This window comes from Panthera uncia, chromosome D1 (assembly GCF_023721935.1).
Source record: "Panthera uncia isolate 11264 chromosome D1, Puncia_PCG_1.0, whole genome shotgun sequence".
NCBI classification, from domain to species: Eukaryota; Metazoa; Chordata; class Mammalia; order Carnivora; family Felidae; genus Panthera; species Panthera uncia.
In genome coordinates, this window is record NC_064808.1 from 52,839,690 (window position 1) to 52,862,373 (window position 22,684).

At 41.7% G+C, this 22,684-nt stretch overlaps 1 protein-coding gene across 5 annotated transcripts in view; it reads right to left on the reverse strand.

The window, feature by feature from the left end:
* The window catches only part of STIM1 (stromal interaction molecule 1), a 182,713-nt gene that overhangs the window by 101,744 nt on the left and 58,285 nt on the right, over nucleotides 1-22,684 (reverse strand). For 2 of the 5 annotated variants that reach the window (XM_049651492.1, XM_049651483.1), the window contains exon 1: nucleotides 8,758-12,315. The exons of the other annotated variants lie outside the window; for them this stretch is intronic. The gene's annotated coding sequence lies outside the window, so the exon portion shown is untranslated. Of the gene's footprint in view, nucleotides 1-8,757; nucleotides 12,316-22,684 lie in introns of those variants that run through there. 5 annotated transcript variants of the gene reach the window in all.

Here is a 22,684-nt window from a genome sequence, read left to right on the forward strand (position 1 = left end):
CCCCTGGGGCATCTGCTCCAGGTAAAATCCATCAAACTCTGTAGTGCACCTAGATCCGCTCTGCACTCAAACAGACCCAAAGTACTGAGCATAAGCTAGAGACTCTACAAGAGACTCCTCTATCTGGCGCTCACACACTTTTGCTTCTTGCCTTGCAAACTGGCTCCCAGCAGCCAGAGCCACCTTATCTTACAAAGAGCTCTGCTGGGGGATACCACCATTAATGGTCTTAAGACTTAAAACCTAAAGCCAGCTAAAATGAGAAATAGCTCAGTTAAAATGAAAACCTCTCATGGTTTAACTTTGAGCTGGCCAAGATGAAGACAAAAATCCTTTAATGCTATACAAATAGAGAGCAAAGCAAGTAGATCATGAGAAACCGCAGTTCATTTAGTGGAAGCCGAAAATCCAACAGTCCTTGCCACCCTACCCACCCATCACTAAACCCATGTCCCAGCTAGGCCCAGCCTAGGCACAGAGCACAAGCAGCACTGGAAAGAAGGGTAGGGGAGCCTTTCCTGAAGCACTATCAAAATGGAAGAGAGTAGCTTCCCATCCCCAACCCCAACCCCAACCCCAACCCCATAAAACACCAGCTCAGCCTGGCCCTTGTGGGACTTGCAAATCAGTAAAGAAGCTGGCAGTGTGCCACCTGGGGAAACAAAGACCACTCTTCCCAGGAAAAGGGGGCTACTTTTGCAGCCCACATGATGAGATTGCCACGTACAGTCTAGATATTATATGGTTGTTTAAGGAACACCGTTCTGCAGAACTCACTGGAACAGAAAAACTGGGTTTAAAAGTCTGGCTACTAACTTGATCATCCATTAAACCCATTCTCATCCCCATGCATTCCTCCCAATGACCAAATCCTGCCCTACTGTTAAGTCCAATCCTCGTACTTTCCACCCTGAGGGGAACTTTCAGCCTCCTCCTCAATGATGACTCTATTTTATTTGAAAAACATGTATCCACTCAAAAAGTATGTAGTAATGCTTTTTCTATGGCAGCACTGTTTACCGTGGTAGTGTGGCACACACCCCTCAGTGGAACTCAAGTCCTTTGACGAGGCTGCCTAAGACCTACCAGGAATCACCTCCACATGCAACAAATGTACTATACCAGATGATTCAACACGGACATGCCCCATGTCAAGAGCCCCCTGCCAAACGTACCCCCCAATTCATCCTGCACCTTCCTGTCAGATCTTGTTTACCACCACTTCACACAGGCCTCACCTCACTCCCTGTGTTGATGACCCTGTAACCTATAGCAGAGGCCTTCAAACTGTAAACGCCAGTCAACTGACATCCCTCAGCTAATGGATCAGTTTTTTTGTTTATTGTTAGAGTTCATCAGTAGGGGCATACACTTTTTATAAAAGTTTTGTACCATTTAAATAATTATGATTATAGCAGCTAACATTTAGGCAGCACTATGTGTCAGGCACTACTCTAAGCACTTCATATTTATCTCATTCACCCTCATGAAAACCCTACAAGGTATCATTATCATCAACTCCATTTTTCAAATCAAGAAACGAAGGCCCAGAGAAGTAAACTAAGTGGTAGCAGCTAGAGACAGGCAGCCTGGCTCTAGAGTCCAAGCTCTTAGCTACTATGCTATGCTGCAGAGTGCGATAAGGACCATTATATACATACATACACATGTGTACAGGGCTTAAATATACCTCCCATCATAACATCTCTTTTCAGTTAAGTCCAAACTTCTGTCTCTTTAGCTTTACTTCTCACTGCTTCTCCCATGTACCCTCCATTCCCACCAGACTGACATACTCACAGGACCTGCCCCTCATTCTTGGCTTGCCATCCTCCTTCCTTCCCTCCTCATAATCCTAATCAACCTGTCGGGCTTAGCTCCTCTAGGAAAGCTCCTAGAAAAGGGGGGGGGGGGGCGGGAATCACCACTGGCTTCATGCCTACCAAGCATCAGTCACTATGCTGGTGCTTTAGACACGTTACCACATTTAATCCTCACAACCCCGGGAGGCTGCTATTACTATACCAATTTCACAGATAAAGAAAAAGTAGTGCAGGGAGTTAACTTGTCAGTGGCCCACAGTTCTAAACTACACACTCTTTCCACAATACCTTCTAAGCCCCTTATGACCTACTCCCCACATTTAAATGTTTACATGTATACCATTTGATTTTGAGTTTTATTTAAAATTGTGTCAAACTGTTTTCCTATTTATGTATGCGTCTTATCTTTCCAACTGGACTCTAAGCCCTTCAACCCAAGAGCTTCCTCTAGACACCTAACACATGGCTGGGCACGCAGTGGCTGCACAGTGTTACCGAGCCAAAGTAACTTCTAACTTCTTCTTAGTTAGAAGAGAGATCTGTAGTGCTTTGGGTAAAGCTGCCGAATATCGGCACCATAACCATACAACCATATAACTATAATTCATTTCTTCTAGAGCTAAGAAAAAAGTCCTCTTAACCAAGAAAATCATATAGTGAAGTCTATGAGTCACTCTTGTCGGCAATGATATGAAGATCCCAGAAAACAAGCAACAAAAAAAGAATCACAGTGGGTGGAATGTTTTTTCCCATCCCACTCTGTAGGGAACACAATTGGGCTGATGCTCTCTAAAGAGTGCACACAGCTTCAGCTACAGAATGAGGGAATCCCAAAGGGAAGGTCAGCAAAAACCAGCCAATCCTGCAGATGCTCACAGGAAGCCCCTACGGGGTTCAGAATTATGTGGTAGCAAAATACTGCCCAAGGACAGACAGAATCTGGGCTTCATTTATTTAACAAATAGTTCTTGAGAGCACTTAGGATACCAGTCAATCCAGTGTATAATATGGACAGGTAAATTACTTAACTCCTCTGGACCTCAGTTTATTCACCTCTAAAAAGAGCTTAGTAAGCACTTTCTTGCCCATATCACAAGGTGTTGAGAGGGTCTAATGAGAAAGGACAGATCAACATCAAGGACAAAGAATAAGGCTATTTTCTTTTTTCACTGTGATCAGGCATATATAAGAGGCTGTCTTTTATTCCGTATTTCTCTGGCCTAAGGGGAGAGCAGTGGTTGGGAGAAATGTGGAAATGAGATCAGTGGTAACCTCAACTGCATTATAGTCACCCACTTTCCTGACCCACTGTTGGGTCTATAAGATTTCTAGGAATCACAGCACAAAGTCAGTTCTAGAATTTTCAAGATTGAAGGCCTAGAAGAATCATATAATCTCAGAGATAGACGGCCCTTCAGAGGCCAACTCATTCACTCATACTCATCACTCATCTTGTTTCCAGCCCATCACCCAATAATCATGACGGCACTGCTCATGTGTATATCCTCTGGGTGTCCCAGACATCAAGCAACATTTTATAAGCCAGATTAACTAGTTTCAATGACTATGTTTATTTTCCTATTGCTGTCCCTGAGTCTTGTCCAAACATTCTATGCAGGGCACAGTTATATAGTACTAAAGAAAAGTTCCTGTGCCCAACTTGGACACAAACATAAAAGGAGAGCATTGCCCTGCTGAAGCTAGTATGATATAGTGGAGATAATTAGTAAGGGTCGCTCCATGGAGGAAAGAGTTTCACAATCCAGGTTCAGCCTACATGGTCCAATTGCCCCTTTTCACATCTTCTGATGCTAACCTTACTCATTCTGGATGGTGGTCTTATTAAGAAATTCAGCATTTCTGGGGTGCCTGGGTGGCTCAGTCGGTTAAGTGTCCGACTTCAGCTCAGGTCATGATCTCATGGTTTGTGGGTTCGAGCCCCACGTCAGGCTCTGTGCTGACAGCTTGGAACCTGGAGCCTGCTTCGGATTCTGTGTCTTCCTGTCTCTCTGCCCCTCCCTTGCTCAGGCTCTCTCTGTCTCTCAAATAAATAAACATTAAAAAAAAAATTTTTTTTTAAAGAAATTCAGCATTTCCTCACAATGGCCCTAAGCAGGTAGTCTGTTTAACAGCTGTAATGTCAAAGCACTCATATCTCTGGGTGGCCCACTCCAATGGTAGGGAGTTCTAGTAGTTTGAAAAATCTTCCTTGTATAGCAGGAGACCAGATTAAACAACAATTCAAACTACTTCAGTTATGGAAACTGCCATTTTAAAGTTGTCAGCCCCCTCTGCCTTAGAAACATCAAGTCACCTTGGAGCAGACCCTTGTTCTTGAGGGAAATCCCCTTTTAACCATATAAATATAAAACAAAAGAGCACACAATACCCATGGGGAAAAGAAAACAGTGTGATCTTTCGTGACTTGGCAAAAACTGTTCCCAACACCCCTTAGTATGCGAGGGGAACAGAACACAAGTGAATGAACACAAATACGTACAGGATCAAAGCCCTTTCAGGACCAAAGACTGAAGGCTTCACCCCTTTCTTGTAGAGTCAATGCTGTTAGAATTTCCCTGACAGACTGAGATCCTAAGTCAAGTTAAAGGTAGAAAGGGATGTTAAGAGCCTAAGTGCTCTTAACACCAAGGAAAAGTGCTTGGTGTTAAGCAAGCTCACTCACACCAAGGAAAGTGCTCACTCACACCAAGGAAACAGAATGTCTGAATGGGTGTTTCAAGCTTAATACAGTAACCAAAATAATTGTAGAAGAAGGCTGGTTCTGGAACTGAAATGTGGCTAAATCTAGAAACACTTCTAGACCTGCCAAATGACGACTATAGGGGTTCCCTCCTCCAATGGATGAGCTTATACATATATGAACTGAAGAGCATTCACTTTGAGAGCTTAAGCATAAACCTAGGTCTAGGCCAAGTGTGACACTGAAGCGGTGCTGTCATCTTCCGTCAGAGAACCACTGCGCCTTGTACAGAACCAAGTCCTTATGGCTACACTAAATAAGGAAAGAGCACACTGTGAGAAATGCGTTCATAAAAGCCACACTGTGTGCCAATGATAGAAGTTGAAAACAGGGCCCACTAACACACCAATAAGATCCTCTAGTTCTCTGTTTTGAACTAAGCCTGACTCCTTTGTACTAAATTAGCTTATGAAGTTCTTCAATAATACTTCATAAAGAGAAAGAGGGAAGAGGAAAGCCCCAGGAGAAACATACTAAACTTGCAGATAATTTCATCTTCGTTCAAGAAATCAATCTTACTATTGAAAAGAGACCTGACCTTATTCGTACTCCAAGCTGATGACAAGCTGATGAGGTATGTCATATCTACTGTACCTCAATTTTTCCAAAATATGCTATACTGTCCCACCCACAGGACTCTCTAATTATGCCTTCTGAAGCCACAGAGAAAAACAAGTTGATGCTCTCGTCCAAAGAACAGCCTTTCAAGGATATGAAGGCAATGACTACATTTTCTCTTAAGGGCTTCCAAACCTGGTTCCTCCAACCCCTCTTCAAAGGACTAGATTTCAGGACCTCTCTCCACCTTGCCTCCCTTACATATGCTCTGGCCTGTCCATTTGGCCCTTAGAGTGCCTAGCGCAGAACTGGATGCAGTATACCACAGATGGCACTCTCAGAGCAAATGAGACTTTTCTTCTATTTCACTATCTCAGTTGTGTAAGCAGAGAAGCCTGTCCCTTTTTCAGGTACTACCTTATACCTTGTTAGGAGGCGCCCTGGTCCAGGAGTGGAGAGGCAAAGGCTGGACAAAAAGCAGGTAGCTCTGTTTGCTTGGGTCCTGGGATTCTAGTACCGAGATCACTGTTTCAATCCTCCCCACTGCCTACTTCTGGGCTTCTTGCCCAAGACCCCTTTAGTGCTTAGACTTTTAGCCTAAGTCATCTTACTCCTTAATGTCTTATCTACCAGGGCAAGAAAGGCAATGGCTAGACCACAAAAGAAGAGATGGAAAGCAATACAGTAGTTAAGAATATGGGCTCTGGAGTTCAAATCCTGGTCCTATCATTTACAAGCTATGAGACCCTGGACACCCCTTCAATGTCACTTAACTCCTCCTATACCTCACTTTTCTGCCATACAGAACGAGGATAATTAATAGTGCTTATTGGTGGAAATGTTCTATACCTTGATTGCCGGGGAGAGATCATACAGGTCATATATATTTGTCAACACTAAAACTGAACACTTAAAACAAGTGCATTTTACTCTCTGTAAGTTATATCTCAATAAAGGCAATTTGAAAAGTTAAAAAAAATTGCAGTAACCACTCATGGAGGATTGCAAGGATTAAGAGAATTATAAAATACCTAAAATAGTTCCAGAAATCATAGTAAGCACTGGACAAATATTATCTATTTGTAATGGAATTTGCGATGCTGCACACAATCTGTGTCCTCTGATTGCTGCTGGGGAGCAAGGGAGGGGTCTGAAAACCCAAAGGCATCCTTGGCTAGCCCAGATGTGGTATTTTCCCAGAAGTTTCATTACAGATCTGGCTTTCATGAGGATAAAACACCAGTGTTACAAACCACACCTCCTCCATGCTCCAGCCAAGGTTGTGTTTAACACTGGGAAAGCCAAACCACAGGAATCATCATCAAAACCAAAGATATTCCAGTGAAACTGGGAGGGATGTGCTTACGTTAGCCTTCTTCTACCTTAGCTCATGAGGTCTTCCTGGACCAACTTGGGTTTTTATTCAGTCCTTCACCAAGTCTTTCCTGAATGTCTCCTGTGTCCAGCCAGTGTAGGAGTGAGGGAGTAACCGAAGAAAAAGATACCTAGTTTCCCAGCTGCCTCACCCTCACCAAGTTCACAGTGTACAGGAATTACAAACAGAAAAATAAAACTGATATCAGAGGCAGCGAGGTATAGCAAAGGGAGCAGCACTCTGCCAGGAGTGGGAAGACCAGTGTCTAGCCTCGGCTGCCACCAGTCATAGGACCTTGCGCTGGTCCCATGCTCCCTGTGGACCCTGGTTTCCTCCTCTATAAAATGAAGGGACAAGAATAAACAATCTCCCAGTCTGTGGCCTGATGATGGTGGAAAAACAATTGTGATAGGACGTGTTTCAGGCTCTCAGCCCTGTGAGAAAGCTCAGGGTGAGCCAAGTGAGCCAACTTAGAAGAAGAATTGATTGTCTTAGATCCAGAATGCAATAAGGGGAGTGCCTCATTGCTGCAGCTGGTGATAGTACTCACAATCTGGAGGAGAGCCCTTTGGGCTGCTATGACAGGGAACGGGTTCATTTCCATTTTCTCACTTCGCACTGCCCCACAGGGCCAAACCTGCAAATCAACGATCCAGGATGCCAAGAGTGGCTCATTTCTGACATTTACTCCCCACTCATTCCCTGGGTCAGGCCCAGGGGCTTCGAAGAGCACTGTGAGATGAAGGGCAAGGTAAGGCAAAGCAGACAAAGAGAACATCTGTGGAGCACGGCACTGTTCTCTCTGGAAGTCAGCCACTGCAGTGCATGTTTGGAGGGCTAGGGAATGTGGAAGATGTGCAATACACTGAATTATGGAAGAGAATCCTTTTTTAGTTTATGGAGGCACACAAGAGAGTTGTACACAACCATCTACTTCTAGGTCAGGCGTTAGCGTAGTTCACAGCAACAATTATTGACACTCTGATGTCCCTCAGGCCCTGTGCCTGCTAACAAGAGATGAAACCGACTCTGTTCCTTATTCTCAAGAGGCTCAATACATGGGGAGGGAGGCAGACAGTTAAGCGAATAATCACAGCACAACAGAGGTCTGTACCAAGCGCTGTGGAGGCACAAAAGTGAGTGTGCCTACCTCCACAGAGAGAAGAGAGGAAAGGCAGTGTCACTGAAAAGGTGACATCTATACTGGGTCTTGAAGGCTCAGTGGGTGTACTTGGGGTAGAGAAGATGAGGACATTCCCGACAGAGGGAACAGAATGTACGAAGACCTGAGATATGAAAAAGCTTGCCATGCTTCAAGAACTGCAAGCAGTCGGGTGGATCTGGAACACAAGATAGATGAGTGCAGGAGACGCGTGTTCTTTTTAGGACCCTACTTCTCAAACAAGACTGAGACCGCAAAGCCTCCATTGAGGGGACGGGAAGAAGAAAGAGTGCAGAGAAGCAGGTGAGGCGGTGAATACACATCCCTCCTCCTGCCCCCTTTCCCCAGACTCTGCCCCACACACCTCCCTCTCCCACAGCACATGTGCACCCCTACACCCTGACAGCTCAGAGAAGGAAAAAAAAAAAGCCCTCCCATGCTAAGGTCAGTAGCTCCAGAATCCCCAGGTGAAGAGGCTGATCCTCCATTAAAAGACAGAAAGGAGAACCATAAGCCCCTTGAAAGGGGACTACTCATTTACAAATGAGAGGATCTCATCCTACCACCCACACCCAGGTCCAATGCCTTTTTCACTCAAACTCCTCTCTCATGAGCCATCATCCCCAGCTTCCCTCCTACTGACAGTGCTGGGGAAGCTGGAGCAAGAAAGGCAGCCCGACAAATCCAGAGCTGACTTACTTTTCGAAAGTGACTTCACCTACAGATATAATGTTGCCTCGTGCTAAACACACACACAAATTTAGATGGGAAAAGAAATTTAGATACTCTAGGGTATCTCCCAAACAAGACACATTCCTGACCCTCAGCGATGCTGAGAATCCATGGAGTACTGACACGGAGAGGCCAGACAGATAAGTCAAAGTAGACAAGGCCAAGGAAGCCATGGCAACAAGATGACAGGCAAGACGTAAAGTCTGTAACCACACTGGGAAATGGCTGGGAGTGCAGAGAAGCAGAGACTTTGGTCCAACCAGAGCTCTAACCCCAGCCACAGCTAGCTAGCTTCCCTGGGCCTTCAAGTGTCTCATATGTAAATGAGGATAATAGTAGTATTTACCTCAGAGCATTACTGAGACTCTTAAGTGAAGTCAAGAATATCAACCACCTAGCCCGAGGCACACAGTCAGTGTTTAAATAACTTCCCTTCAACCAGAGCCACAGGGATGCATTGTTGCATAATTAGGGAGGGGCAGCCCCATTCACAACAGTCTGTTGTGCACCCTGCAGTCATGTAGTGCACAGTCAAGACAAACTGCCCCTAAGACTTCTGTCCATAAGCAGTGCCACAAGTCAGAACAACAGAAATGTATTCAAAAAAATGGATGGGTCTGATACCACTCAATCCGAATAACAAGTATGAGACGAGGGATAAAAAGCACTGAAAACCAAGGCAACTTCGTCTCAGCCAGAAAGGCTCTACTATGTTCCCGCTGGGGTAAAAAGTCAATCTCTGGGCCTCCATCAACCTCAAGTCTGTAGACGAACCCCATCAATCAAGGATCTGGTGAGTGTGAAGCCAGGAATGAGAGCAAATGCTGCAAGTGTCCAACTGAGGTCCATATCCTCTCTGCTTGACAGATGGGCCAAATGCTCAAGGGCAGACCATTTCTCTAAAGGTGCTAAGTCCTGTCACATGGGACCAAGGAGCCTGAGTCCAAGATCTAAGGTGACCTTAGCATACTGGTTACCAAGAAGTGATGCCACTGCTCCTGACTGAATTTCTCCAGGCAGGAAGGGGCCATCTGATTGTTTTTTATGTCCCTAGCCCCCAGCACAGTGCACATGATATAAAACCCATCATCTGTAAATGGTTGCTTAATAAATGAAGCAACATGAACCTGGCCTTATTTCCTACCACCTGGCTTCCAGGTCTTTGCATATACTCAGCCTGCCATCTAAAAAGCACCTTTCTTAACCCCATTTACTTAGCTAATTTTTCTCAATCCTCAGGTCTCACTTAAACATCATCTCCTCAGGTAATGTGAGGTCTTTCCTGACACTCTAAACAATATTAGGTTCCTTTGCAGTATGTACCCTCTCATCACATCCCTTATTTCCACTTTATGACACTCATCAGACTTCATTATAATTATCTGCTTCATTTTTGCCTTCCCTGCTACACTGTAAGCTCTAGGAGAACCCAAACCCTGTCTGTCTTTTCATTATACTGATTCCCAGGGCTTCATACAGTACCTGGAAAAGGAGTGCCCAGTATGTTAGAATGGCTGAATACACAAATGAATCAAAGAATGAATGAGAGAGCTCCAGACCAAAATGACTACGGGTTGGGGCGCCTGGGTGGCTCAGCTGGTTAGGCATCGGACTCTTGATTTCAGCTCAGGTTATGATCTCATGGTTCATAGAATCAAGCCCCGCATCAGGCTTCATGCCATCAGCTCCACGCCATCAGTTTGGGACTCTCTCTCTCTCTCCTCTCTGCTTCTCCCCACTGCTCACACGTGCTCGCTCTCTCTCTCTCTCTGTCTCAAAATAAATAAATAAACATTTTTTAAAAAAATGACTATGGGATGACTGAGTATTCAAAACTGTCTGCTCAGCCCTAGTGGTCAACAGTTATTTTCTGACTAGAATCATGATAGAGCCTATAAATGCCCATGCGTGGAAGGTGACAGCAGATTTGATGAACAATAGAATGAAGAACAGTCTGTGTGACAGAAGGTAAGGAGAGGTAAAATAGGGGCTTTGAAACAGAAACACCACCTCTGAGTGCCTTGAATGCCATATTGAGGAATATGGTTAGTAGCCTGCAGGACAGCCACTGTCTGACCTGGTTCACTAAAGTCACATGGGTGCTTGGCAGGTACCATCCTGATATAGCCATCCACTTAGCTCCCTTTGCTGCTCACAGACTGACAGGCCTTCTTCCTGTTCCTTCAGGTTCACCCCATTTCTCCGAGTTATATGGGATCATTCAACAACACACGTGGCTCCAAGGATAGTCCATCCAAATTATCCTAGCCCAATTTTTACTAAAGAAAGTTATAAACAGGGAAGCTGTCATTTAGAAAGGACGAAGGTCAGAAGGCCTGGATTCAAGTAATGAGCTGTGCGACAGTAGGTTACTTAGTAAATCTTTCTGAGTTTTAGTAATGTCTGTAAAATAAGAGTAATAAATACCCATTTCACAGGTTGTAGGAAAATAGAGATAACACGTGTAAAGAGCCTAGTACAGTGCCTTTCATTTACTGAGGGTCCAACATAGGTTTATTAAAAAAAAAAAAAAAAAAAAAAAAATCCCACCCAGGGCATAAGGGTATTATTTCCTCCTAAATGCTAAACACTTGCACTGGACCTGATACAGCAGAGACCCAAGAGGCCAGAGGCTACTCACAGAGACTTGGGCCTGCATTGCCTCCTAAAAGGGGATGGGCAGATTGCCCTGTTTCCATTCTCTGTCTAGCTGTCTGAGCACTGAGGAAATTACCAGCAGGCAGGCTGCTGGGAATAGAGAGGTGGGGGAAGAGCTGAGGCTCTCCCAGAACTTCAGATCTATTCATAGCCTGATCACGTGTCCACAGAGGCACAAGACTGTTGTCTGTAAACTTGGTAACCTACGACCCCAAGCATACAATTTAGGACTGGGGTGTGTTTCAGATCACCCACTACAGACTGAGGTCCACTCTAAGTAATGATATGTGGGAGCAAACCAAAGCAACCAGAGGTGAGGTGTTCACTCTTAACAAGATGCAGGGAAGGAAATCACAGAACAAATCCCTCACCCTCCCCAACCCTCCTAGCTTTATGTTCCAGTAGGCCTCAGCGGGCTTAGCCTTTGCAGGGCTTTCCATTTGCCCTTGGAAATATCTTCAGATATTCACTCTATCCCTGACCGACTGTGTCATCTTGAACAAGACACTGCTCTCTAGGCTTGTGTCTATGCCTGAAATACAAGAAGCCTAGAATAAATGATCCCTAAGTCTTGATTAGCATGCTTACAGAACTTCATCTCAAAGTCCCAGCTCTGATTTATGAGAACCCAAAGTCTAAAACACTGTGTTCTAGAGATGAGGAGAGACAGATATCAGGTGTACTACCCTCAGCATCTCCACCAAGAAGAGAGGCAAGAAACTGAATGAACCGGGAACAACTTCTCAAAATCCTCAGAAGGTCATCATCTCATAACACCCAGGAAGGGGCTCAGTAATTAGAAGCAAATGACCTCACTACGCCAGAATGTGGGTGCTAATTGCCAATTCCCATACGGTTCCTTAAAGGGCAGACCTGAAGCAGAGGTCTGCCTGCCTTAAAACCAAAAAGGAAAAGTGGAGATAAAAGGCATGTATTTCTGTTTTTCCTAATCTCAGAAACAGCATCAGAGGAAAAGCAAAGCAAGACATCTATATGAAATTTACCAAGCATCGTAAGTTATTAGGTGGCAAATCTGAGGTTCAAATACAGTTCAGTATTTGTGTGTGTGTGTGTGTGTGTGTGTGTGTGTGTGTGTAAAAGTCTATGGGTACATGGTCCTTTCTTTATTCTACCAACAAGCCTCATGAGGAAGACTCAAGAAGTTATGGCTTCCAGCATGTCAAGAAAGCTGTGATACCAAAAAGGGATTCAAGTTCTTGTGAGTACTTTGGGGGATTCTGTGAGATGCCCTTCTATACATACACACACACACACACACACACACACCCCAATCCCAATCCCAATCCTAAAGCTAAACTAAAAAATTCACAGAGAGGGGCACCTGGGTGGCTCAGTGGATTAGCATCCGACTTCGGCTCGGGTCATGATCTCGTGGTTTGTGAGTTCGAGTCCTGCGTCAGGCTCTGTGCTGACAGCTCAGAGCCTGGAGCCTGCTTCAGATTCTGTGCCTTCCTCTCTCTCTCTGCCCCTCCCCCACTCGCGCTCTGTCTCTCTCTGCCTCTCAAAAATAAAATTAATAAAAAAAAATTTTTTTTAGTCCACAGAGCACAGACAAGCCAAGTGAGTTTAAAAGACAGAACAGCTTCCAAGGCAGTAAAATTTAACTGTTATATATGATAACAAGTGTAGTAACATATCTAAAAAAAATGTACCTTTTACTACTTACTAAACTTACTAAAGAAAGTTGTAAACGGAAGCTGTCATTTAGAAAAGACAAGGACAGAAGGCCTGGATTCAAGTCATGAGCTGTGTGACAGTAGGTTACTTAGTAAATCTTTCTGAGTTTTAGTAATCTCTGTGAAATAAGAACAATACCCATCTCACAAGGTTGTAGGAAGATAGAGATAACACAGGTAAAGAGCCTAGTACAGTGCCTTTCATTTACTGAGGGTCCAACATAGGTTTATTTAAAAAAAAAAAAAAATCCCACCCAGGGCACAAGGGTGTTATTTCCTCCTAAATGCTAAACCCTTGCACTGGACCTGATACAACAGAGACCCAAGAGGCCAGAGGCTGATCAGGGAGGTTGATCAGCCATAGAAGCTGAGAAAGAGCAAAGTCACAAACACACATTGACAGACACACAACTGGGTTCACTGGCAGAATGTGCCCATCATTCATTCATTCCACAAAGGTTTACTGAGCACCTGCTATATGCCAGGCACAATTCTAGGCCCTGGGAATACAGTGATCCCAACACTCTCAAGGAGAGAGGGAGCCAACAAAGTTCAAACATTGCAGTTGCTCTCCCATGACCTTTCCTTCCCTACTGTGAGACCACTGCATCAGGCAACTGTAGCCACTGTATCAGCCAGGGTTCCCAGGTGCAAGAACAACTTAGTTTACAAGTTCAACAACCTCAATTGATTCTGACTAGTCTAAACAGAAAAATAGCATCTTAAAGAGAAGCTCAGACCACCTGGAAAAGTGGAAAACCAGAGGTGGATGCCAAGAACAATGCCTAAAATCATGTGGCAGAATGTGTCTGTCAGCACACCTCACGTTCCACTGCCAACCTCCACTCTTCCTAGCGTCTGTAACATGGCCCCTGGAACACCACTACCTCTGCTGTTCCAGGAGCTCCACCTTGCTCCAAATACCACCACCACTGTGGTCTGCTTCCTCACAACACCAGCTCTTCAGAGTCCAAGTTCATGGTGAGTGGATCAGAATGAAAGAAGCAACAAAAGAGGGTGGAAGTAAACATCTGGAATTTTAAGTGAAGAAATTCTTAAAAGGGTAATAAATATCCATTTTAGCCACTTTGGCATTATATGCAAAACACTGGCTTCATCTAACTAATGCCCCTAATTCAGATTCTATGTTCACCATAACCTTTCTGGTGAGGATTTGGTGTTCCATGGTGCTACCCAAAGGGAGAAGAGACATGGTCCTACCAAAACAGGGATTCTAGTACTTGGGATAGTTCTATTTCTTGAGGTAAAATTAAAAATTGGCATTCTCATTTTATATACCAGCCTTGTGAACTTGGTTAAGACAATCTGCTTACAGAGATAAATATTCTCAATGTACTGACAAAATCTGAACCTTCAAAAGGTGAACTAATACATACTCACTGAGCATTTCTTTAACATGTGCCAGATACTATTCTAAGCACTTTATATGGAGTAACTGATTTTCCATAACAGCCCTACAAATTGGGTATCGTTCTCCCCACTTAACATAAGAGGAAACTGAGGCCTACAGAGATGAGAGTAAAATTGTCTAAGAATATGCAGCTAATAAAACAAGAAGTCCAGATTTTGAACCCAGGTAGTGTGGCTCCATACCTAAACTTCTGTCAACTCCACAAAGTAAATCCCCAACTAATGAGGCCTGCTAGGCGGTGGTCTTACTCGCTGTGGCGTTTCTGGTGGCTTGCAGACTGGCAAGAAGTCACCATCCTATATTATCCATTCTAAGGTTAAATCCTTGATTTAATTAGCTGCAGGCACAAAATCTTAGTGGAATAGAGCTGCCCACACAGGATAAGGACAGATGAAGCATCTCAGTGAGGCTTGGCTTGGCTTCCAGATTCTGTAACTGCAGCTGCCGACTACACAAGGTAGTCTTTATTGGACTTAGAGTTGTATTATGCTACAAACTTTTATTTATATTCAGTAATCATGTCTACATTCAGAAAGAATTTACACAAACAATATATATTAAGACAGTCATCTCCAAAATGGGATGCATAAGACTTTCCAATGAAAGTACAGAAAGAATTATTTTATATTGTTTTTAATCTTAAAATATAAGAATTCTGCTTTACCAATATGAACTGTACAGACCAACGATGCTGCCCTCTCTGGGTCTGTATGTCAGATGTTTCCACATCATCTACCACATGCAAGATGTTTCCACATCACCTACCACATGCAAGATGTCTTGAGGATAGAGCGGGAGCTCCATGGTGTCTGAGGGAGAACATCAGTGCTTGCAGTCACTAATTTGTTTTTAGGATACTATGACATACTGCAGTTAATACATATCTGATTAAATGAGCTTATGTATTATGGTTTCTACTTTTTTCCCAACCAAACCAACCCTTACCACATAGACAAATAAGAATTCTTGCAAATAAGTAAAGAAAAATAAAAAAACAATACGCAGGGATTGAAGATACTATTAAAATTACAAACAAAAATAAATCATAGGAAAGTGACAGCTGACCCCTCTATTCCTAGTATTACTTTTCTATAAGCTACATTACAGGGTAAAAACAATCTAATTGCTTCAAATAATAAGTAAGTCCCCCCAAAAATCAAAATTATCAAGAGACTACTTAAAATATGGATTTACATCTATTATTAACAATGAGCTGTATCCTTGGTATATACTGTGCCTTGGTGTATTAAATCAGAGTCAGCAAATATTTTCAGCAAAGGGTCAGATAGTAACTATTTTAGGCTCATAGGCCATATGTTTTCTATTGTAACTAAATAACTTTGCCATTAGGGTATAAAAGTAGCCATAGATGGGGCACCCGGCTGGCTCAGTTGGTCGAGCATGTGACTCTTGATCTTAGGGTTGTGAGTTCTAGCCCCAAGTTGGGTGTAGACATTACTTAAAAAAAAAAAAAAAAAAAAAAAAAAAAAAGTACCATTGATAATAAGTGAACAAATGAATGTGGCTGTGTTCTAATAAAACTTTATTTATAGAAGTAGGCATAGCTTGCTGACCCTTATATTAAATAATGAATACGGGCACCTGGGTGGCTCAGTCGATTGAGCGTCTGACTCTTGATTTCATCATGATCCCAGGGTCGTGGGATTGAGACCCCTGTCAGGCTCCATGCTGAGTGTGGAGCCTGATTGAGAGTCTCTCTCTCTTCCTCTACCCCTCTTCCCTGCTCATGCACTCTGTCTCTAAAAGTAAAAAAAAAAAAAAAAAAAAAAAAAAAAAAAAAAAAAAAAAAAAAAATTAATGAAATAAAGCTATCAGGATTAAAAACATATCTAAAAATTAAATCTAAAGATAAGCCTCTATATATTTTCTGTGATGTTTAAAGTCCAGAGGTATTCAATCCAGTTAAGAAATCTCTTTATGGGTTTCTTACTTAATAGAGAAAAACAAAAGGCACATATCATTGGTAAAACACTATTTCCTTCTTGCTGCAGTAAAAAATGAGATTAAATAGTATATGAAAAGCAATATTTTTCTATTTCTCAAATTGTATTCATTTGTTAGCAAATGCTTTTTTAACATATACAAAATATTTCCTAAGATTTAAAAAAATATTACAAATTATGGAGCATAGGCGATTTGCTATACGGTAGAATGTAAGTTTTCTTTCATGTGCCAGTTAAAGGATTTGCTACATTCTGTTAAACAATGAAATACAAAAGGAACTGCCTTTTAAGGACCACTAAAGGGAAAATGTACAAGAGAAAAAATATCCTCTATAGTCTAAGATTTCTTTTATTAAAATAAAATTTTATAAATTAAAAATAAGATTTTTGAAAAACAACTTATGTATACTCACAGATAAAGCAACTGATTTAACTGAATTTAACAATAATCCTTATTTAAAAGGCTTCTGGGTGAGGGTAAAGAAATAGCAGTATACATGGAATTCTTTCCTGAGTCATTCTTCTTTTTCTTTTTAAAGTTTATTTATTTATTTTGAGAGAGAGAGAGAGAGAGAGAGAACGTGTACATGCACAAGTGGGAGAGGGGCAGAGAGAGAGGGAGGGTGAGAGAATCTCAAGCAGGGCTTGAGAATCTCATGCAAGGCTCAAACCCACAAATCTCGAGATCATGGCCTAAGCCGAAGTGGGCTGCTTAACGGACTGAACGCCCAGGCACCCCTCTCCTGAGTCATTCCTAAGCAAGGTACTGTAGCAGAGAAACTGAAGACGGAAGTGTTGAATGCTAAGATTACACTGAAATGGTTTATTTTATAAAAGAAAAATAAGACTTTATAATTTTAGTAGTACCATTTACTATTGTGTCAAAAATACATCAAATCCCAGGGTGGCAGTGGGGGGAGGGGTGTGGAAGATACATAGGACCACCAAAAGGAAACCTACAAACTATTATAGATAAAATAATTTTAAAGATCTAAATAAATGGAAGGACATATCACATTCATGAATTGGAAGACTACATCTAGTTAAGCTGCCAGTCCTCCCAAATTAATATATAGATTCAATGCAAACCCAGTCAAATTTCCTTCCTTCCTAATAGGTTTTTTCCTTAGCAGAAATTGACAAACTGATTCTAAAAATCATATAGCAATACAAAGGACCAAGAACAGCCAAGGCAGTCCTGAAGAACAAGCTGACAGACTTACACTACCAAATATCAAGACTTATTATAGTAACAATTAAGACAGTATGGTATTACTGCAAGGATACAAAATGAGCAATGGAGGGGTGCCTGGGTGGCTCAGTCAGTTGGACATCCAACTTCAGCTCAGGCCATGATCTCACAGTCTGTGAGTTTGAGCCCCATGTCGGGCTCTGTGCTGACAGCTTGGAGCCTGCTTCAGATTCTGTGTCTCCCTCTCTCTCTGCCCGTCCTCTGCTCATGCTCTGTCTCTCTCTGTCTCAAAAATAAATAAAAACATTTAAAAAAAGTTTTTAAATAAAAAAAAAAATGAGCAATGGAACAGAATACAGATTCCAAAACAGACCCACACATAATGATCACTTGACTTATGACAAAGGTGGCACTATAGTATAGAAGGGAAAGTAATCTCTTCAATAAATGTTATTAGATCAACTAGATATCCATACAGGGATAGAGTGGGAGGGATGTACCTTGACCACCTCCCACCATACACACAAAAAAGTAATTTCAGATCACTGCAGGACTATGCAAAAGGTATGAAATAATAAGGCTTAAAAGTGAGAAAATAGGAGAATAGCTTCTTGAACTTGGAGTAGGCAAAAGTTTTCTTTAAAAGAACACAAAAATTGGGGCACCTGAGTGGCTCAGTCAGTTAAGTGTCTGACTTTGGCTCAGGTCATGATCTCATGGTTCGTGAGTTCAAGCCCCGCATCAGGCTCTGGGCTGACAGCTCAGAGCCTGGAGCCCACTTCAGATTCTGTGTCTCCCTCTGTTTGCCCCTCCACTGCTTGCACTCTGTCTCTTGCACTGTCTCAAAAATAAGTAAACATTAAAAAAATTAATTATCCAAGGGATACAGGAGTGCTGTTTTGAAGGGACACATGCACCCCCATGTTTATAGCAGCACTATCAGCAATAGCCAAAGTATGGAAAGAGCCCAAATGTCCATCGATGGATGAATGGATAAAGAAGATATGAGATATATATATATACAGATACACACACACACACACACACACACACACACACACACACACACACACTGGAGTATTACTCGGCAATCAAAAAGAATGAAACCTTGCCATTTGCAACTATGTGGATGGAACTGGAGGGTATTATGCTAAGTGAAATTAGTCAGTCAGAGACAGACAAAAATCATATGACTTCACTCATATGAGGACTTTAAGAGACAAAACAGATGAACATAAGAGAAAGGAAACACAAATAATATAAAAACAGGGAAGGGGACAAAACAGACAAAACTTATAAATATGGAGAACAAACTGAGGGTTATGGGAAGGGTTGTGGGAGGGGGGATGGGCTAAATGGGTAAGGGACACTAAGGAATCTATTCCTGAAATCATTGTTGCACTATATGCTAACTAATTGGGATGTATATTTTAAGAAATAAAAAATAAAACAAGTTAATAAAAATTTTTTAAATAAATTAATAAAAGAAAAGAACACAAAAAGGGCTAAACATGAAGGCAAAAATTGATAAACTGAGAAAAAATATTCACAATATATAGAACTTGTATCCAGAATACATAAAGAACTCTAACAAACCAGTAATAAAATAACAAGCAACAAAATAAAAAATAACAAAATTAACAAAAAAATAACAAAATTAACAAAATAATAAATCTAGACAGTGTATGTGTGTGTATGTGTAGATATAGATATGATAAATGTGTGTGTATATATATCATAAATATACACTGCTTAAAATATATATATGATATATAATCTGCACACACTGTCTGGACTTGTCATATATATCATATATACATATGTATATGTATATATTTATCATATGTGTATATTATTCATATATTTATGAATAGAAAGATTCATTAGTCACTGGGGAAATACAAATTAAAATCACAAGGCAGTGGGGTACCTGGGTGGCTCAGTCGCTTAAGCGTCTCACTCTTGATTTCAGCTCAGGTCATGATCTCACAGTTCATGAGATCAAGTCCCACATGAGGCTACACACTGACACCACGGAGCCCGTTTGGGATTCTCCCTCCCTCTCTGCCCCTCCCCTGCTCAAGTTCTCTCTCTCAATAAATAAACTTTAAAAATTAAATTAAAAAATAAAACCACAATGCAGTAATACTACACACTAACCTGAAAGGCTAAAATGAAAAAAACAGGTAAATATTAGGTGTTGGAAAGGATGTCAGACAACTGGAACTCTCATACATAGCTCGTGGGGCTGTGTATTAATATCTACTGCTGCATAAGAAATTACCCCAAAATTAAGTTGCTTAAAACAATAAACATTTATGGAGAGTTAGGGATCAGACAGTGACTTAACTGGCTCAGGTCTCTCATAAAGGTTTATAAAGGGCTATCGTCCCTGAAGACTTAACTAGGCCTCAAGGATTTGCTTCCAAGATGGCTCACTGGTGTTCCTAGCTAATCAGTGCTGGGTGTTATCAAGAAGCCTCAGTTCTTCTCCATGTGGGCTTTTCCATAGGCAGTTTGAATATCCTCACAATACAGTAGTGGGCTTCCTCAGAATGAGTGATCCCAAAGACAGAGAGACAAAGAAACTGCACTACCTCTATGACCTAGTCTCTGAAGTCATACACCATCACTTTTACTTTATTCTTATTTGTTAGATTCAAGTCACCAGGGACTGGCTTGGTCAAGGGGAGGGGAATTAGGCTCTTGATGGGACAGGTATCAAACAATTTGTGGACATATTTTAAAACCAAATACATTCACTTGGGCAAAGAATGGGACAGAATCCATGTGGAACAGCATATATCTTATCCAGGGCTCTTGCTCATGCTGATTATAGCATGACGTTGTCAGTGTAATAGATCAAAGTGATGTTCTATGAAATGGCCAGATGGTCCAGGTCTCTTCTGACCAGATTATGACAAAGAGTACAAGAGTGTAAGTGTTTATATAGACCTGGGAAAAACTATAAAGGTATACTGATATCTGTGCCACTTGAATACAAACTGGTTTTGATCCTTTTTTCTGACTGAGAAAAGAATGCATTCACCAAATTAATGGCCACATATTCACATGCTCTAGCAAAGATACCACATGCATCCCAGCAGCCATAATTAGGGCTATTCAGTTAAACTGCTGGAGTCTACATTCTCCAGGATCCACGCAGTTTTGCAAGAAGACAGGCTAATGAATTACATGTAGACAGAATAGGGACCATCACCCCTGCATTTTTAAGATACTTAAGGCTAGCCCTAGCCTCCACCATCCCTCACAGAATGTGATATTGGTTTTGATTCACTATCTTGACCAGGGGAGCATGCAGCAGTTTCAAAGGCTTCCACTTGGCCTTCCCCACTGTGATAGCTTATTTGATAGGTCAAGGATCTGATGTGGGTGCTACTCCAATTGTTAGGTATGTCCATCCCAATTATACGTTTGAGGATAGAAGAAATGACTACTTGGTAGATGTATGGGATGATTCTACTTCTAGAAAGTATCATAAGAAAGTAGTAAGATAAATATATATTAGCATTATGCCAAGTAAAAGAAGCCAGACATGATTCCATTTATATAAAATGTCCAAATAGGCAAATCCACAGAGACAGAAAGTAGATTATAGTTGCCAAGGTTTAGAGAATAGGGAGTGACTGCTTAATGGGTAATGGGGTTTCTTTTGGGGATGATGAAAATGTTGTGCAATTAGATAGTGATGATGGTTGCACAAAACTGTTAAAAAAAATCACTGAACTGTACACTCTAAAATGGCAACTTTTATGTTAAATGTATTTTATCTCAAAAAAAAAAAAACACACACACACAACACAATACTGAATGGCTATTGGCTGCATGATCACCTGGCTGATATATAAGAGTGGCTTTACTCTCACTCAATTTACAAAACAGAATCCAGCTCACAGCTCTATACACTCTAGCATACTAAGCCCTTGCAAATGTTGAGGATATAAATATATTTCATCCTCTGGTTAACCAATACATTGTAAAGTGACTTCTTATTGTTCTCTGACTCCCTATTTAAATTTGAAAGGCTTGTGGCTTCTTCAATAAAAGCAGTGTGGTGTCAAGGCTAAGCAAGGCCCTTGACATCTTCAGCTCTAGGCAATAATTGGCTCAGCTACTTACCTCACTTGGAGGAAAAATGCAATCTCTCCTATAAAAGGCCAGATAGATAGGAAGAAAGGATTCAAGGACTATCACACCTTAGACAAATATGTACTGAATAAACTGTCTAGAAGTTTTAAATTTTGCTCTACACACCTCTCCTCTCACCCAGGTTCCTTGGCAATATCTTACTTCGTCAAGCAGAGCAGCTGTACTCGGTTGAGTTTTAAGTACTGGAAACACACTTTTTTTTTTTTTTTTTTTTTGGTAGTGAAGGTCTACGAATTTTGCTGATTTAACTAGCTCCCCACCTCCCAAGCCCTTAAGTAAAAGCATCTTGATCTCCCTTGCGGGGACCACTCCTCTCTGCTCTCAGCCCAAGAGGTTCCAGGGGAGCAGACCCTGACCCCTGGGTTCCCTGAGTAGAAACAATGTAACTCTGCTGGCCAATAAAAGTCCAGCATTCTTCTGTGATTACTTTACGGTGGACACATGACCCAAGCCGAAATCATACCCAGGACTGCCAGCACCATCAAGAAAGAGGTATTATCTTTCGATAGTGGTTGCTTAGCTAGTAGAATGCACACCCAAAGCTGATATTGATCTTTGCCACTGCATGGGTGGAGTCTTTTAAGAATGACACCAAAACAAAGAAAAGCAGAGCCAAAGGAAAAGAGATTAAGCCCAATGACATCATTCAATTCTGGGATCTTGCTGTTTCTGAAGGTAAATATACATTTAGCCTTTTAGTTACTACAGTCAATAAGTTCCTCTCTTGCTTAAGTCAGTCTGAGTTATATTTCTGTCACTTGCAAAAAGAGTCACAACAAATGTAAAAATATTCAAAAAAAATGAAAAATGTATCTGGCCAATAAGCCTCAAACCTTTGCTGTAAATCATAGGTGGGGGGAGAATATTAAAACAATAACAACAACAACTCACAGAAGACTTAGTTTTCCCCTTGACTTCATTACATTCCTAAATGCGCACAGCATTTTACAGTTTCCAAATCACTTTCCCATTGATAATCTCATCTGATCTTCAAAAACAAAACAACCCTATGAAGTTAACATTCAAGCTGTATATCTGAAGACACTGAAATTCAGAGAGAAGTGACTAACCAGACATCATCCAATTTGAAATCAAGGCTTCTGTCTCCAAATTATATCTTTCTGCTACTCATTACTGTTTTACGTAGTTCTCAACAAGCC